General features: G+C 35.6%; 1 protein-coding gene and 1 pseudogene across 1 annotated transcript in view; one reads left to right on the plus strand and one right to left on the minus strand.

Annotated features, from left to right (window-relative positions):
• Positions 1-18,807, minus strand: part of Fancc (Fanconi anemia complementation group C) — a 292,800-nt gene that overhangs the window by 218,998 nt on the left and 54,995 nt on the right. The window lies entirely within an intron of this gene.
• Positions 5,678-6,521, plus strand: LOC101560558 (annotated as a pseudogene).

Genomic DNA, 18,807 nt, shown 5'->3' on the forward strand with positions numbered 1-18,807 from the left:
TAAGGATTTTTTTTTTTTTTTTTCCTCGAACGGCTTCAGGGCACTTTTGGCCAGCGGGAGAGTTGTGAGGTTCGAACTCCAGCAAGCTGAGGCTGAGAGCTTTGTGGAAGCAGCCACTTAAAGGCCTGAACTAGGGCCACGCCCCCAATAGCCAGGTTTCTTCACTCACTTTATTCACATTGTATTCTACAGGCCCTATCGGCTATATTCAGTAGTCCTGCCCAAACCTTTCACTTTACAGCACAGACTGTGCCATACTGTTGTAGCAGTCTCAGTGAGGAAAGAACCCATGAGAGAGAAAGCACAGTTGTAGGAACAAAAATATTTTTTATATTGTTTCAAGACCAACATCATGACTTTAAGTCAGGACTCCCAAATTGTCAGCTCCCTTTGGACTTTACCTCCAGGTTATATACTTTTCAGGTTTCCATAGTAACCACGTTACCTCATTTTCAGAAGTTTTACAAGAGCATCACACAATTGCCAGAAGGTTTACATTTCTCAGACACTGACTATCTGCCTGTCGTGGGGCAGTGTGGTTTAGTATTTTCCCTACTCCTCAAGTTCTTTTAACTATTTGTTCCTATTTTATGACCCTGGTTCTCTCTAAGTGGATTTATGGTTAGCTACATGGGAGAGGGTGGTGAGTGAGTTTATCTATAGTTTAAGTAAACTTAAGTGACCCTCCTTTAAAATGGAGTCTCTTGCTCCATCAGTGAAGAGAGATGTATTAGCTCCTATGAATCATCAATCTGGTTAGAGTTCCAGCAAAAAAATAATCCATGTTTCTGATACTTAGTCTGGTATTCTACGTATTCTCTGGTATTCTAGTCTGAAGTTACATGAAAGAACTGAAGAAAATATTGATGTTTCTTTTTTGAGAAAATATGAAATAATATAGGCATTCTTTAGCCTAGAAAAAGGGAACAGTAGTGAATAATACTGAAGGATACCTCAAAATGTATTTGCATTAATCATAATATCTTGGTATTCTATTTTATATGTCTCAAAATATGAGACACACAAAACATTCATAACTTTAACTTATAGAACTCTGTTATTCTAGTTTGCTGGCACATTATCTAGGTGATGGAACAGAAACCCATTCCCCTAGCTCAGATCAAATGGAGGAGGGGGAGGAGTATGATGAAAAGACCACAAGGAAAATTCTCAAGGCTGATATGCAAGAAAAAATTTAGCTAGATCAAATGGGAACTGGGACTAGAAGTTCCTGCCACCACCCATTATAGGTCTCCACATGTCTGCTCCAGCCTACAGCTTCTCTCTGGAAATCAGTTTCCTGTGCTGTCTCATGGCTGTTTTCTTTGCCCTGATTTGCACATGGATACACATAATTTATGTTGTAATTCAAAATGTTGTTACAACTCTAAACAGTACTTCATGCCAAAGACTCATCCTCTAATCGGCTCACTATCTCAATTTCCTTTCTCAGTGAAGAGAATTTAATTGGCCCAATCTAGCCAAAGGAACCTGTTTACTCATTTGGGTCACTTGTTCAGTTACCAAAACCATCAGTCCACAGGTACTAACGTCTGGGCAGACTTCAACAAGGTGTACAATAAGGAGGAAGTGAGAGAATGTGCACAGAAGGCCTCAAGAGCTATATAGTTCTCTGAGGCATGCACGTAGGCATACATACATATATAAGACAGCTAAGATAATTGTACTACTAATTTCTATTGGTTTATTGAAGGGAACAGTTAGTGCTTATACTGTTTGATCAATTTTATATGCCTATACTTGGTAATCTGAGCAACTATTTTGAAGATAATAATATAAAATATAACAACCACTGTTAACTTCCTATCATTTTGTTTTGAAATTCTGTATCATTTTTACTGTTCTTTTTTATTCTCTTTAAAATAAAAAATAAATTTAACACAAATACTTATATAGTTCCTCTAGGTAAAGCTACCCAGAATAATTACACCATTTCTGTATTTGATTTTGAAAGAAGTGGCCACCACATGTAAAGAAGAATCACTTTTAAATTTTCTTTTAGCTTCAAAGGTCTACAACAAAACCCTTGTCTGAGAACACTAGGGCCAGACTGCTCTTGCCCTACTAGAGCCACCACAGGAGAAGCCAGCCAAGATCACAAACTGGCTGCTGTCCCCTCCCTTGAAGAGCAAGGAGAGCTTATTATTGTCACTATTCCCAACTTCAGAGCACTGAGTCAGAGATTTCTTTTTCCTCAAAAGAGAAGTAGCTTCCTAAAAAGACAGCTTCTAATCTTGTCCCAAAAGAAATGACTTGATCAGCAATAAAGTCATAAATTCAAGCTGAAGGGTGCTCTCAACAACAGTAGAGATTGGTCAACAGCAATTTGGGGGAGAATCAAAATGATGCTAAATTATAGGTCTTCTAGTTTGCATAAGACCTCTAATTTAGCATTATAGGTCTTATAATGAACTGAAAGTCAGAAGAAGCCCTTCTGGGATTAAAACAAATATTAAACACTCACCTCAGATACAACAGTATCACTTCAAAGAGCCACAGCTTGACTGGATTAAGTTGTACAGCAATTTATGTTCCAAGGCAATGATCAAACAATAGTTCAGTGATGGTGACCTTTTAGAGCTTTCAAACCCTCTGTGGCATCATGCCATAGGTTCACCACCACTGCAATAAAGTAAATAGCAAACGAATACTGCAGCTCAATAATTAGGCATGAAAACTAGATAGGACTCAACAGAAAAGCAGTGAAGAGAACCCGATCAATATTGTCAGCAATAGCTGTGGGTTCTTTTGCTTAATTCAGATAGAAACCACAAGTGGTAAAGTACAGCTCCCCTGTTGACAGCTCTGAGCTTCAAATGTCAGCAGCTCTCAGCTTTTAGTGTTACAGCTCCGAGCTTGAAATGTCACTTATTTAGCCAGATACTAAAATATAAGCAAGCAAGCCAACAAAAATTAAAATACAACCCCAGCCAGGGGGAAGCCAGGACTCAAGAGTCACTGTACTATATAAAATATCCAGTTTCTAACAAAAAATTATGAAGCATGCAGGCAAATAAAAAAGTATGACTACACACACACACACACACACACACACACACAGTAGACCAACAAAACTGCCTTGTGAGAATGATCAGATATTGGGTTTATCAGAAAAAAGATTTCAAAGTGGCTATCACAAACATGTTACCAGAGTTAAAGACAACCATAATTAAAGTAAAGTAAGGTATGATAATGAAATTGAATCAAACAGAATATCAATATACACAGGAATTATAAAAGAGGGACAAATAAAGATCCTGAAATTGAAAAGAACTAAACTTAACTAAAGGTATCTAAACAAAAAATGAGATTCAGGAGTAAAGGAAACATCTTGCTACCTGAAAGATTTTTCTAAGTGGGGATTTCAACATACCACTTTGCATAACTGACATAACAATTAGAAAAAAGATAAACAAGTAAATGATACATGTGAATAAACCAACTAGGCCTCACAACTGTAGAACTCTCTACCTAACAACAAAATATAGCTTTCCTGTTTCCAGCAGAGCAGAGGCAGCTCATGCGACTAGGACAACCCAAAGTTAGAACTTTTCTTTGCACACCTGAGGCCACCCACAGAATGAATACACTGAATTACACTGTAAATGCTATGGGTACTACTTGGATTACATGAGAAAAAGAGAAGGAAAGTCAAGAAGCTCATGAATGTTCAAAGGCAACAAGAAATGATTGGCCTGAAGGCTAACCTCTATCACAAACAGTGCTATGTGGAGAAAATACAAATGAAGAAGACTATCAAGATGCATGAAAAGAGAAACACCAAACAAAAGAATGATGAAAAGACTCCACAAGGAACAGTACCTGCCTACCTGCTGGACAGAGAAGGACAGTCTCTTTAAAAGTACTTTCCAGCATGATTAAACAAAAACGAAAAGAAAAGGCGGGAAAATGGGAAGCTTCTCTGCCCAAAGTTCATGCCCAAGGAGAAACACAAGTATTAAAAGTTATTCAAACTGGAAAGAGAAAAAAGGCGGCATGGAAGAGGATGGTTACTAAAGTCTGCTTTGTTGGAGATGACTTTACAAGAAAACCACCTAAATATGAAAGATTCATTAGGCCAATGGGCTTACGTTTTAAGAAGGCCCACATACCACATCCTGAACTGAAAGCTACCTTTTGCCTGCCAATACCTGATGTGAAAAGGAATCCTTTATCGCCACTGTATACAACTTTGGGTGTTATTACCAAAGGAACAGTGATTGAAGTGAATGTGAGCAAGTTGGGCCTTGTGACACAGGCGGTAAGGTTATTTGGGGTAAATATGCCCACGTAACCAACAATCCTGAAAATGATGGATGCATCAATGTAGTCTTACTAGATTGACAGCTGTTTCATACAATAACTTCTTACACTTATTAAAGACTACAAAGCAATCGGGAAAACCATAACTTGAATACTGCTGAAGAACTCTCATGACTAAATTCATCAAGAAAACTATTTATTAAATTGTAAAAACATTAAAATGGCCCAGTTTTACAAATTGGTCTTTCATTAGGGGTCTGCTAAGGGCTTATGTATTAGTGAGATTGAACCATTTAAAAAAACACACGGGCTGGTGAGATGGCTCAGTGGTCTAAAGCACCTACTTAGACAAGCTTAGCAAAGCACAGGGACCGCAGTTCAATCCCCCAGCACCACATGCCAGCCAGTCCCGCCCCCTGGTGGGCTGAGCTGGCCACACACACACACACACACACACACACACACAAATAAAAGAAAGAGCACACATAAGTGTTTGCACTAAAGAGTGGGTTATCAGCCACACAGATCTCTCCTTCCTAAAAAGCCACCAGTATTTAAAGTCAATGCAAACTTAATTTAGGGGTCTAGAGTTAGGCAATCTGCTGAAGCTATTCTACCTCATCACTTATCATTAGTCCTTAAAAGAATATAATGTTTATTCTCAATATAGTCTATAATACTTTAAGAATGGCATTAGAAGTTTATTTAGATAATTCCAACTTAGTTGCACTGATGACCTAAAAGAAACTTTATTTGCAGTTAAATAATATAAGTAGGTCATATGTTAGGTATGCATCTCAAGTTTTGTGATTGGAATTAAATGGTCATGGCTTTAATATATATATATATATATATATATATATATATATATTCATTCTTCTTAAGGTCACATGGAACAATTTCCTAGGTGGACCATAGGTTAGGCCCTAAAACAAGCCTTAACATATTTAAAAGGATAAAAATAATGTGCTCTGATTTAAAAAAAAAAAGTATGAAATTAGATAGCAGGAAAATTGGGGGAAATTCACAAACACATAGAAATTAAACATGTTGCTAAGTAAGCAATGGGAAGGGAAAAAGGGGGGGAGTAATATATAAAAAAATCTTTAAGATGACTGAAATCATGCAATCTTGTAATGCTGGTTAATCCTATAATCTCAGCATTCTCGGATGCAGAGGAAGGGTGATCACAAATTCAAGCCCAGTCTGGGCAACTTCATGATTTAGCCAACCCTGTCTTAAAATTTGAAAAAAAAAAATTTTTTTTTTAAATGGCTGAGCATGTAGCTCAGTATAAAACTCCTGCATTTGGGAGCTGAACTTCAGAAAGGCTTCTGAGTTTGTTCCACATTTCTCACCCACTCTTCAGACCGTTTTTCAGAGACATCAGATAATGTTACCTGAAACATCGCCAGATTTTATTAAGACTTCTGGTGCTGAGAGAAAGCAAGACTTAAATGAAGGCCAATAGGAGGGCCAGAAACGAAGAGTAAATGAAGGGGTTAAGCCAGTATCTAAATGCTGAATGAAGAAGCTAATGAAGCAGAAACAATGGGAAGAATGAGAACCTCCACAAACAAAAAAGGAAAAACTCAAGAGAAAAAATTAGAGTGGCAATATCAACTGGAGTCAAACTTAGGTGTAAACAACAGGAAATGTGCTTAAAGACAAGTTGTCCATCACACACTCCATCTTATCATTAACTGTAGTTCTGATGGCTTAATGTTCTTAAAAGATATTAAGAAACTTCATAAGCAGAGTCAGCAATATTATACAGAAAACCAAAGAGCACTGCATCCTGTGCAGTTTTACTTGATAAGCCATGGTGGCCAGTTGAAAAGAAACATGGATGACAATGATAAAGGATAGGTCAACTGAAAGAACATCCACATCAAACCAGAGCACTATAGTAAACTCTTAATAAAAAAAAAGAAAAAGAAAAAGAAAGAAAAGAAAACCTGGTCTATCTTACATCAGATTCCCTTAACATCATGCAGGAATTAGATGAGGCAAAGGCTTATCTGACTGGAGGACAGGTAGATCACAAGGGATTCACATATAAATAAGCATTGGATTATGGGATTCATCATGCCCAGCCTCCCCTTTGAGATTTTGTGAAGATGAATTGTCAGAAAGTTCTGGAAATTCATCATGTATTTGAGATTATTCTGGGAAACCTGCAAACAAGAGACTGGCAAGAAGCATTGTTTACTATCTTACCCAGAGGAATTAGATGAGTCAAAGCCTGCGGCAGTTCTCCCCAGGGCCAGCATGCTGCCAGAGCTGAAGGTGGATCAGATAGCCATGGGAAATACAGAAGGCAGACACTAGATTCACCACATCCAGCGGAAGTGCAGGATGAGGAGGCACACTGAGTCTGCAGTGAATCTTCCACACCATTTTTGCCAACTGGTTCCCTTTGCACTTAGGGATATGTTAGGAGGAAGTGGCAAGTGAGGCGCCTCTCAGAATAGTCACCATGGAACAGAATGTTATTTTATCTTATTTATGTTGTGAATTTAAAACTTACTTTGAACTAAATAACAAAAAGCCTTTTATATTTTTAAGAACTAAGATTTAAACATGTATATTGTTTCTGTTAAGGTTTGAATAAGAGTTTTAGAAAAATTTACTTTATTACCTTCATGGGGTAGTAGTGTACCTTCGTTTTCACTCATTTACTGGAATATATTCTCCAGAATGCATTCTGACTTTCAGTTTTATTTTATGTTTAGATCTGTGGCCTTCTTATTTGTGAGGGCAGATATTCGTCAACCTGTTGTAAGTGTATTATAATGTTGCATAAGGGAGTTACCTTCTATTTGCAGCTTTCATTTTCAACTTAGGTACTGCAAAGAAATATAACAACTCTGGCAAGAAATGCAGTTTGCTGGCCTTACCTATTCTTTACTTCTATATTTTTTAAAATAAAATATCTGTTGTCTTTTAAAGTGGAAAAAAAAAAAAAAACCCTCCTGGATTTATTCTCTAACCACCCCCAGAAAACATGAGTGAAAAACGAAGACATAAGATACACCATATGAGATGCAACTAATGCAGAGCTTAGATGGAAATATATGTTTATAAATGTTTACATTAAGAAAGCAAGGGCCTGCCAGATAGCTCAGCAGACTATAGCGCCTGCTTAGGCAGGTTAATTCCAGCCTGCTGTGCTCGCCCTGCCCCCAGGGTATGCTGAGATAGCAACTAAGACTGGGCATGGTTGCAAGCACCTATAATCCCAGCACTTAGGAGGCAAAAATCAGAAGGATCACTGAGTCTGATTTGTGTAATAAGACCTTGTATATCCTGTAGACCCTGTACTAAACACATAAAAATAAATAAATAAATAAATATAAAAGAAAGCAAGCTTTCAAATCCATAAACTAACCTCCCACCTTAAAACACACACACACACACACACACACACACACCCCCCAAAGTAAAACCTTTAACAAGCAATAAGAAAATAGTAAGATTAGAATAGACGATAATGAAACACAGATTTTAAAAATCAACAAATTTGAAATTTAGTTTCTTGAAAACAGAAACAAAATTAACAAGATCTTACCGAGAGTCACTGGCCAAGAAAAGAAAACTCAAAATAGCCAGAATCAAAACTATAAGCTAATACATTACTACAACCTTACTTAAAAGGAATGCTATGAATAATAACACATCAGTAAAACGGATGCTTTAGAGAAATGGACAAATTCCTAGAAAGATACAAAGTAATAAACTGATTCAAGAAGAAACAGATGAACTGAGTCATCTAATAAGTAAAAAGATAAAACTGGTAATTAAAAAAAAAAAAAAAAAAAACTACCCACAATGAAAAGATCAGACCCAAATGGTTTTAACACCAAACCTACCAAGTAATTAGAGACAGGGATGACAGGGAGAAATTTCCTATCCCTCACGTTAACTAACTTCTCAACCCTAAAAGGAACTGCCCTAAGAAAGAATATCTCTATCATTAAACACTAGTATTTGGAGACAGATTCATTGATAATGTGAAAAGTGGTTAGGTACCATACCTTACCTAGTGATGAGGAAAGTACAAAACAGTATATTTGAATAAACCAAGTAGACCTAACACAGCTGTATGTGCCAAGACAGGTTGAATGATATGTCACAGATGAATTCTACCTACTGACTGTCTGGACTACTTCAAAATATTTAGCCTGCATTTTCTGGAATATACAATCCGTTAAAGATACAATATGAGACAAGTAAGTCAAAGCATGTGCTATTTATCACAGAACTTTAACAAAATTGCTTGGTTATTTTGTGACTATTACTTTGAACTCACTCTTCAAAGTTCTATTTTACTCTGTCTAAGACACCATTTACTCTATCTAAGACACTACAAATGCAGACTTACCTACATTTGTATGAAAAGAAAAGTATGTTTACTTACTATATTCAATCAAAACACTAGATGCAAGCAAATATCTCAAACTACCAAAGATAAAAAAGATTTTAATGAATGGCAACAGCTTAAGTATTTTGAGCTGCCAGTAGGCTTAAATGTAAACCTTTTATAAAAACTGTGAACAACTACTTTTTTCATCTCAGCCAGTATTACAGAGTGATTATGAAGACTAAATTGGTAGGCAGGCTGCCAAAATATGAATCCCTGACCTGTAGCACACTGGCCAGGTAACCCAGGAAGTTACTTAACACCTCTATGCCTCAGTTTCTTCAAATCTAAAGGGGTAAAAACCTAGTAGGATTGTGGTAAATAACAACATGATTATTTAGAAGAAATTAGAACTGTGCCTGCTATGTGGTACACACTCAATAAATATTATGTGCTATGGTTTGGATATGGTTTCACTGTGTCTCCCAAAGGTTCATGCACTAGAAGCGTGGTCTTCACTGTGCCAATGCTCAGAAGTGATGGAACCTTTAAGAGATGAGGCTTTGGTGTAAGGTGATCAGGCCATCAGGGGCACTGCCCTTGGAAAGAATTAATATAATTCGCTCAGGACCCCAGTTAATTCCCGTAAGAGGAAATCGCTGTTGTTTTTTTAAATATGGCCCCTGAATTACTCTGACTGTCTATCTTGTCATATAATGTCCCCCTCTTGCACAAACTCCCACAGAACCATGTTCTGACACTGCCAGAAACCTTTCATTAGAGCCAAGCATAAGCTAAAGCTATGCTCTTGGACTTTTGCAAAGAACTTTTCGTGATCATGGTATCTCCCCTGCCAGGTAAGTAACTGAAAGAACTATTTAGTTTACAAATAAATCTATTTTCTTTACAAATTACCCTTCTTTGGGTATTTTGTCATAGCAACAGGAAATAAAGTAATCTAAGTAGTTACTGCATGTCTAATAAAAGCAAATTGATGGGTTTCTCTAATATTTCTCTACTAGACAGAAATAATCTCTTTTGGTAACTCAAAATGCATGTCAGCAAAATGGCTCACAAAAACAAGGTCAGCAGTGAGAATAAGCATCAATATGCTAGACAGACTGTGCATCAGACAAACCTAAGAGTCCAAAAGTTGTTTACCTTACTATACCACAAATATTAGTTACAGGTTTCAAGATTCTGCTAAGCCAATTGCTGCTCCATTCAAAACTGGGTAATACAAAATGGTTTGATCGGTTATCAAGTCATGCTATTTAAACACTAGTTTACAACAAAAATGACTACAAAAAGTAGTTTTCTATTGGTTATATTAAAGTGTATTTGAGCCCTTTTATTTTTGTAGCTGCAAAAATAGGGAGAAGAGTCTACTTAAGAGCAAGACTCAAAAAAAAAAAAAAAAAAGAGCAAGACAATTTAAATAAGCTATAAATTTCTCAACATAATTTGGAAACTTCAGTTCAGTCGCTTTACATATAAGACCAAATACAGTACAGTTTATAATTTGAAATTCGAACATCACTGACAAACTGGATTCCAATCCCAACTCTGTTCTACACAGTGCTATTAGCTGTCTGGCCCAAAATACTCCATTTTCCCCAAAAGGTTGATGATTCCTATCAATCTCACATGATGAAAAAAATTGAATGAGATGAATATTAGTAAATAGTAGTTGTAGCTGTTAATAAATAGTAAGGTAAATATAATTTACTTCAGCTCTGAGACTCCTCCTTCATATTAACATGTACAATGAAATAAATGCAAAACAAAGAGTAAAAGCAGAAGCTTAAAAAAAAGAAAATAATTTAAAATGCTTTCTATTTAGAAGGAAAAAAATGATTCTTTTTTTCTGTATTTAGTACAGGGTCTACAGAATCTCACTATGGAGATTGGACTCGTAGTCATTCTCCATGCCATAGCAAATTTCTTGGTTGGTACGAAGTCTCAAAGGCAAGGAAGTATTGGACCAGACACTTGCTTAACAGTGTGAGCACTTTTCTACCTGTTCAGGCAAACTCTGCCACTGTTCTGCCTGGTTCTAAAGAGAAACCACACACCCTATAGAAAATAGTGCCTCTTCATTTTTCACAACTCAACGTTTAACACGTTCTGATTTTTACATTTGATTTCTGTACTCCGACAGTTCAAGCATATATCCTGCTGATAAATCCTAGGAATAAGATGGTAACATAACTACTGACATGCCAGATGTCAGATGTACCAATTTCATATCCCCCAAAATCAAAGGATGAGTTTCAAGGTATAACACAGGGTAAAAACAGGACAGATTTATTGAGAAATAGCTCCTGAGAGACAGGAAAGGTTCCAAGTGTGGGTTGCCAGGGAGGCCCTTTTCAGGGCAATTTTAACAGCAAAATCACAATGTGGATACAATGTGGATCAAACTAAAACAAATATATAAGATTACAAGAATAGATTCTTAACTAATATTGATCCACTAGGGAAGTGGGTCACATGACAAGGGCACATGGAAAGAACAAAGGCATCTGGGAAAAGGGATGGATCTGGATGTTTGGGTCACCCACCTGCCTAGGCAATGGATGCCTATCTGTACTTCCTGGACAAAAAGGTGCCAGTTATAGTATGATTCCAAGTTACTGCTTCTCCCTTAGGGAAGTATATAGGCCTGACCACTGCATCTTTATTTTGAGGCCTTGTTTCTTCCAGCCAAAATTTAACTTTTCAATGGTAATATAGACACCATTGTCTATATATGAATATATAGAATCACCTCATATGAATATATGAATCACCTTAAATGTAGCCGATGGTATCTTTATGTCCACTGACTTCCTTGAGAGCCCAGCCTCCCTCTGATTGTATGTTCATTTCTAGTTCAGCTGCCTATAATAGCATGAGTATCTATTTTGAATAGATATATTATATTATATCATATATTATATTAATTACATATTATATATTAAGATCCTTCTAAGTTGGTGGTGTCACTGCATAGTTCTAAAGTCATCTCTAAACATGCAGATTATGTTCACTGTCATTTCTAGCATTCCTAAAACAATAACTTTAGCAACATGTTTTAAGTTTTCACTTTGTTGGATAAATGGCAGTACAGAAACTAACTTATCAAAAATAAAGCTAAACAATCTCATAGATTAAAAAATAAAAAAACAAAGGACAGTTTTAATGTCTATACTGATTGGTTGTTGTATAACACTTTAGTAAAGACAAAATGGGTGCCTCATTTCTTTGACTGCCAGCACTCTATTTTTGAGTGTGTCCTCTATCTACCTCTAATAAATCATTGTCCCATCTCTTTTGCCAGCATGGCCTGAAAATTCTTTCAGTAATGGGAGTCAGGAAGCCTGAATACTTTTGTTAAAGCGGTAGGTTAAGTTCTTCATTTCTACCTCAGGGACCCTTCAACCTAGCCTGTGATATCTGTCTTGGTGAGCCAGCAGGAAAAAGTAATAAGAAAAAGGAGGCATCTTTTGATAAATCCAATCAAGTGGCTTCTTTTTTTTTTTCTTTTTGTCTCTATTCCTCTATACCCCTGAGCCTTCAAACACAGTTCTCTGAGGCATCATTTTCTCTGAAACAGTTTTTCCCCCACCTCTTTGCTTCTGAAGCAGTTTCCCAATGGTTTGCTTTTCTTATTCTCTCTTCCACTCCAGATCTCATCTGTCAGAACACTCAGAAAAGACCAAAGGGCTATAAAAATCTAGAAGAATATTGAAACTCTGCTTCTCTCATGCTATGTTTAAGACTATGAAAGAAATAAATGAATCTTTAATTCACTGCACTGAAATACCTAAGAATATTTGGAAGCTAACGAAAGTTGCTAGAACTCACAGGAATTTTAAATTCCAAAACCTGCTTTGTTCATCCATGATATAATTTTTTTTCAAGGCAATTATTTAATTCACTGCCTTTTAAGGGGCCAGGGAGATAGCTCAGTAGAATGAGTGCTTCCCTGGCAAGTGCAAGGGCCTGAGTTCAATCCCCAGTTGCAAAAAAAAAAAAAAAAGTAAATAAAATAAATAAATAAAGGCACTGACTTTAAAAAAAAGAGTATTCTAAAATTTGGATGACTTGGAGGCTGATCACCATTAAAAATTCCTGTTCAGTTTTGGAATATAATGCTGCCTTCAAGAACCACTGGGGGGGGGGAAATGACCAAAAAAAGAAAAAAGAAAAATAGAAGGGGCCAGGGAGATGGCTCAGTAGAATAAGTGCTTGCCTGACAAGTGCAAGGGCCCGAGTTCAATCCTCCATTCCGCAAAAATAAAAAAAAGAAACCACTGAATGTATATGGCTCTTTACCCCACACTAAATGGCCACAGGTGGTTATACATTTTTATATAGCTGATTTATTGGTTTATGTTTTAATCTAAACATACCAAGAAAATAAAAATCATCTATATTTACTGGTGATTTTCAAAATTTAACTTTTTAATGGTTGGATATATCATATAAATCACCTTAAATGCTAAACAAGTCAGATCCATTCATAAGGCCAAAGTGAGTTTTATACTCCTTTGATACAAATGTATTAACACAAAACACACACATACACACACACACACACACACACACACACACACACAAATACTGTAAATAACCCTGGGCTCTGACTGAGCACTGTGCTACTATGCACTACTGCACTGTACAGCAAACATACAGCAGCACAAATGTCACAGTGTCTGGCAGACATATCAGCTATTTTTGTAATTTGTTCGCATCTATGAATGTCTATTCATATTTGTGAAAGTTCTCAATTTGCATGTTCAGAAGTTAAGGACTTACTGTCTTTTGTTCTTGATTTATTTCTATAAAAATATATCAAATATACTAAAGTTATAACAGAAAGCAAACAGCTTCATCAAAAGATTATCACTCTACTGAAATAAATAATTATTATAGCACTTAACACATTATGCTTATTTTGTGCCCATGACCTTATATAAGCACTGTACACATACCTCAATCCCTACAATCCTATTATATAGGAAACCAAGAAAAAAAGATCAAATAGCTTTGCAAGATCACACAATTTGTAAGAGATGGAACTATTCACTGAGAAATACATCACACGCTTATCAATGTTACATATAGCTGACTACATGTCACAAGAGGAAATTAAATTTGAATAAAAATGTAAGATTTTTACTGTTCTATAGAATAAAAGCATAATTTTACAGCAACCTCAACCTCAATCTCTCTCTCTCCTCTGTCTCTCTCTGTCTCTGTGTGTGTCTGTCTCTCTCTCTCTCTCTCTCTCTCTCTCTCTCTCTCTCTCTCTCTGTAGTTCAGGCTGGCCTGGATTCAGTAGGTAGCCCAGGCTTACCCCAAACTTGCAGCAATCCTCCTGCCTCACCCTTTCAAGTGCTGAGATTATAGGCATGCACCATCATGCCCAGCAAATTCTTTGGCTTCTAAAGAAGGAACCATCATTTTTTTTTTTTTCTTAAGTATCAGTCTTCCTTATCTGCTTTCACATTGCTTCATTCCACTTTCTAGAACTAACAGCCCCTCCCATCCAACATTATTAGCATCAAGAGTCCCCTTTTGGAGTTCTAAGCAGGTCCTTAACATAGTCAGAGGAAAGGTTTCCATTTCTGTGTCTATTTACACATTCCAAGTTTATACCCAAACTTCTGTGGGGAAATCATAGACAACGTCTGCCTCTGCCAAAGTATAAAAGGAACAAAATGTTTTCTACAGGGTTTAAAGAATTCCATTAATCAAATCAATCTAATGATGCTGCAATCAAACAGTTCCCTACGACCACTTTGCAATATACTATTTAATGTGAAATTGCCTAATTTCCAAAATAGAATCATTCAAGTTGCTCTTTAATGTGTTAAACTAAAAACTTTCCTTTTGTCTACAACTAAAAGCCAAGCATGTTCTAGACAGGAGCCACATAGGATAATATTTCTGCAGCAATTTTTCCTCAATAAAAATATATTTCTGATTGCCTTACCAATTAATAACTCAAGATAAATACCCAAGATAATGGATTTGGTATTTTTTAAATATTGCTAAGAGGTATTAAAATTAGTCTGTCCAGCTGATAAGGTTCCCCCAGTGTTCCAAGTTCAACTCATAATTTCCCTTAACTGCTCCGTAATGTTATTTATCAACAGCACAGATTCACATTCCTAGTTCCTAATAAACTTTTTATGGGATTTCTAACATAAAAATGAAATGTCTGGCATTTAATATTAATAAATGGGATTAAAATTTTTATCTTAAAAATATTCTTGCTTTCTCTAAAACAGTCTGTGTCAGCATGAAAAATAATTTGTTAAAGTAAGGTTTTATTTACAATTTCACTGTCCATGTTGATCATCTCTCTTTTATAAGTGATGTTCTATCTTTATTGAACCCATATACAGGAAAATTAAACTTGCTTGCTATTACTAGTAATAATGACTTGTTCCAACAGATCTTAATAGTTACAAATAACATGCTGATACATTACATTTGCTAATGTACTTGAAAAATCCCTGACCATTTTAAAGTTGTGCCTTAACCATCACATGCACTGATACAAACTCCACCGAGAAACTATATTGTCTTGTAAGCATCTATGGTTTTTGTTTTACCTGCATTTCTTTCTACATGTTCACATAACAGGAAAAATAAGCTCCCACACTTGGCACATAGACTAATGCCCTTAACTCTGGCCCCCAATATTTTGTATTACCAAAACTGCTAGGGCATATATTTATTTACTATATTATTTCATCTAGATAAGTTAAGCATTTCCATCCAGTGCTTCCATTTGATCAGTCTTATGTTATTTCATTGTTTTTCTTATATCCAGTGATTCTTCTCTTTGTTTACTACTTTCTCTTAACAGCGTCATTTCAATCTATAGCTTTTATTTTTAATTTTATTAGTATTTTTTCTATAATTTCTCAGGTTGCTACATGACATTCAATCTTTTTATATCCAGGATAATGTTCTGGAATATGAATAGATAGATAGATAGATAGATAGATAGATAGATACATCTTGAAGAAATATTCTTGAGTGTACTGTAAAAAGAGTATACCCTAAAAGTGAGCCTAATGTGGTCGTGAATGTCTATAAATGCAACACTCTAAGAGGCTGAGGCAGAAAATCTGCAAGTTCTAGCCCATTCTAGACAGCCTGGAGACTTAGCAAGACCCTATTTCAAAATAAAATTTTAGAAAGGGCAATAGATGTAGTTCAGTATGAAAGCCCTGGGTTTAATACCTAGTATCACTCAAAAAAAAATCATCTTTTAAATTTGGATTTTACAAGGGAATAATTTCATACATTAACATCTATAGTTAAGGTTTATGGTTACGCTAAAATTCTAAGTGATTCTTTCTTTACAAAATTCATACAAATTTAAGTCTTATTAGTAAATTTACTATAGCCCTTTAAATTAATTTTTTCAGTTTGTAACTTTAATTGTGCTACATAAACCCTAGGATGGAAATTGTGCATGCCTGAAGTTTAATCCAGCTAGCAGACTGTTTAAAAAAAAAAAAAAAAAAAAAAGTTTTCAAACAAAACAAAAATAACCCTGTCATCTATCTTTCAATAAAATTTGAAAAATATTAGGGGATTGTTATGCACTATATAATTCTACCACTTGAGTGGACAAACATGTCATTGAATTCCAAAACAAAAGTGCTTAAGCATAGAGGGGTAAAAGACCAATGTATAAAGCCTTGTTAGAACTGCTAAGGGAGCTAATGGGGCTTCTTGGGCATGATACAGCCACCCTTTGGGTAACTCTGAAAAACAGTATTTTTGACTGTGATCAAATGTTTTCCTATGAATCAAGATTTTTCAAGTATCTGCCATTAAGGAAACTGGATCTCTTCCAAATGTATACAATAGCTTCCTTTCAGCAATATCATTATTCCACTGGGATCAACACAAATATTAATCCACAAGTTTAAGTAGTCCCACCAACCCCAAGAAAGATAAATGCCTTATTTTGCATACACCCATAAGCAGATCTTGAGAAACAGATTTGAGTGGAAATGATTTATATTGATGGTCAAGGAATTCTATTAAAGAAATGAAGAAATTATTCACAGAAAAGGATGGAAGAGAGTAAACAAACTACTATGGTAGCCAAACTACCATAGTAGATAACCAGAGCTCAGTCCAGGGGTAACTTCTGAAAAATAGCATAAAACATAATCCTCACAGTAAAACAGCAGAAGCTAAAAGCAAAATGGAAATCCAAGGAGCAAGTAGAGATTTTAAAAAAGAAAAGAGGTACTGTTAAGAATGGGAACAGACTTCTCAAATACCAGATAGTAAATTGATAGTCAATATTATTAACTCAGAATTCTGTACCCAGCAAAAATATTTTCAAGGATGAAGGTACAATAAAAAAATTCAGGCAGATTAAAAGTAGCACAGTTCAGCAGCAAGCTAGTAAATTTCTTAACTATGTTCTTCAAATAGAAGGAAAATTATTCTAGATAATTTTGGATGGGTAGAAGAAAATTAAGACCAAAGAGTAAAGCAATTACATATATAAATATTTAAAATCTCACTATAGCAACAACATATAAACTGGAAAGGAGTTAAATAGTTTTAATGTCCTTACATTGTCCAGAAGAGGCAAAGTAGTTTCAGACTTCTATAAATTGAACAAGTATATTGCAATTTCTTTTCCTTTTTTTTTTTTTTTTGCATAACTGGGGATTGAACTCAGGCCCTTGAGCTTGCCAGGCAAGCACTTATTCTACTGAGCTATCTCCCTGACCCCTGCGATTTCTAAAACCATTTTTAAAAAGACACAGATCAAATTAAAACAAAGAAAAAACCAAACAGACTATAGAATTTTGAAACTAGTACAAACTATAGATTTATCTTATTTTTAAAAACTCAATCAAAATAGAAAATAATTCAAGAACAATGTAAGAAAAAGAAAAGAACACAGACTAGGTGGAGGTAAAAGAAAGGAGAACATAGACAAAGGCAAGCTTCATTGTTGGCTATAGGAGAGCTCTGGCTCTACCACTGAGCTAAACCCTCATCCTTTTTTTTTTTTTTTTTTTTTTCCTGGAGACACTCTGGCCAAATTGTCCAAGTTGGCCTTGAAGTTGTGATCTTCCTGCTTCAGCTTCCCAAAAAGCTGAGATTACACAAGTGTACCACCAAATAAAAGACAGATTCAAATACAAATATATCTCCAGTCACATTAAATATAAATAGACTATATGGTTTAATTTTTTAAAAATATGATCTAACTGGACTTTAAAATCTAAAGATAAGGGCCACCACTTACTTAGTGGATTAAAGCGCCTGCTTAGGCAGACACAGCGGCCAGGGTTCGATCCCCACCTTGCCATGCCAGCCCCAACCCCCATGGCATGCTGAGATGGCAATAGAGACTGGGCATGGTGGGGAGTGCCTGTAATCCCAGATCTTTGGGAGGCTGAACACAAAGTGGATCACTACAAGTCTGTAAAGAACTTTACTAGGGAGACCCTGTAAACCCTTACTTAAAAATAAATAAATAAATAAATAAATAAAACATGTTTGCCAACATTACAACTAAAATTTAAGGATAAAGAAATAAAGAAAGAAAACTGATACAGTTATTTCCATTAAACAAGATAGGGATTTTTACAGCAAAAATAATTTCTAACAAGGGTCACTTCATTATAGTAATCCTAAAATTTGTCTAAAATAAACAATACTGTTTTACACCACATGAAGCAAAAGCTGATAAAATTCCAAAAAGAAACAGACTAGTTCTACAGTCAAAATAAAGGGGATGCAATCTGACCTTCTAATGTCTGCAAACTTAAAAACTAATGAATTTAAATGTTATGTTGCAAAACTAAGAGCCAGGCATGGTGGCACACACCTGTAATCCCAGAACTAGAGGCTGAGGCAGGAGGATAGCCATGAGTTTGAGGCCAGCCTTGGCTATACAGTGAGTTCAGGGCCAGCCTGAACTACATAACGAGATCCTGTCTCAAAAAAAAAATAATAATAATAAAAGAAAAGTTATCAGAGGTAATATACAGTAAGAGTGAAAACTATATAATTCTTTTCATTTTTTCAACAAATAATACACTGCATATATTCTTCTTAGTGGTTAATTGCTGTACAAGATGCGGACTTGTGATCCTATTTACAAACACCATTAG

Source organism: Octodon degus, unplaced genomic scaffold, assembly GCF_000260255.1.
Source record: "Octodon degus isolate 3935 unplaced genomic scaffold, OctDeg1.0 scaffold00184, whole genome shotgun sequence".
Lineage (NCBI taxonomy): Eukaryota > Metazoa > Chordata > Mammalia > Rodentia > Octodontidae > Octodon > Octodon degus.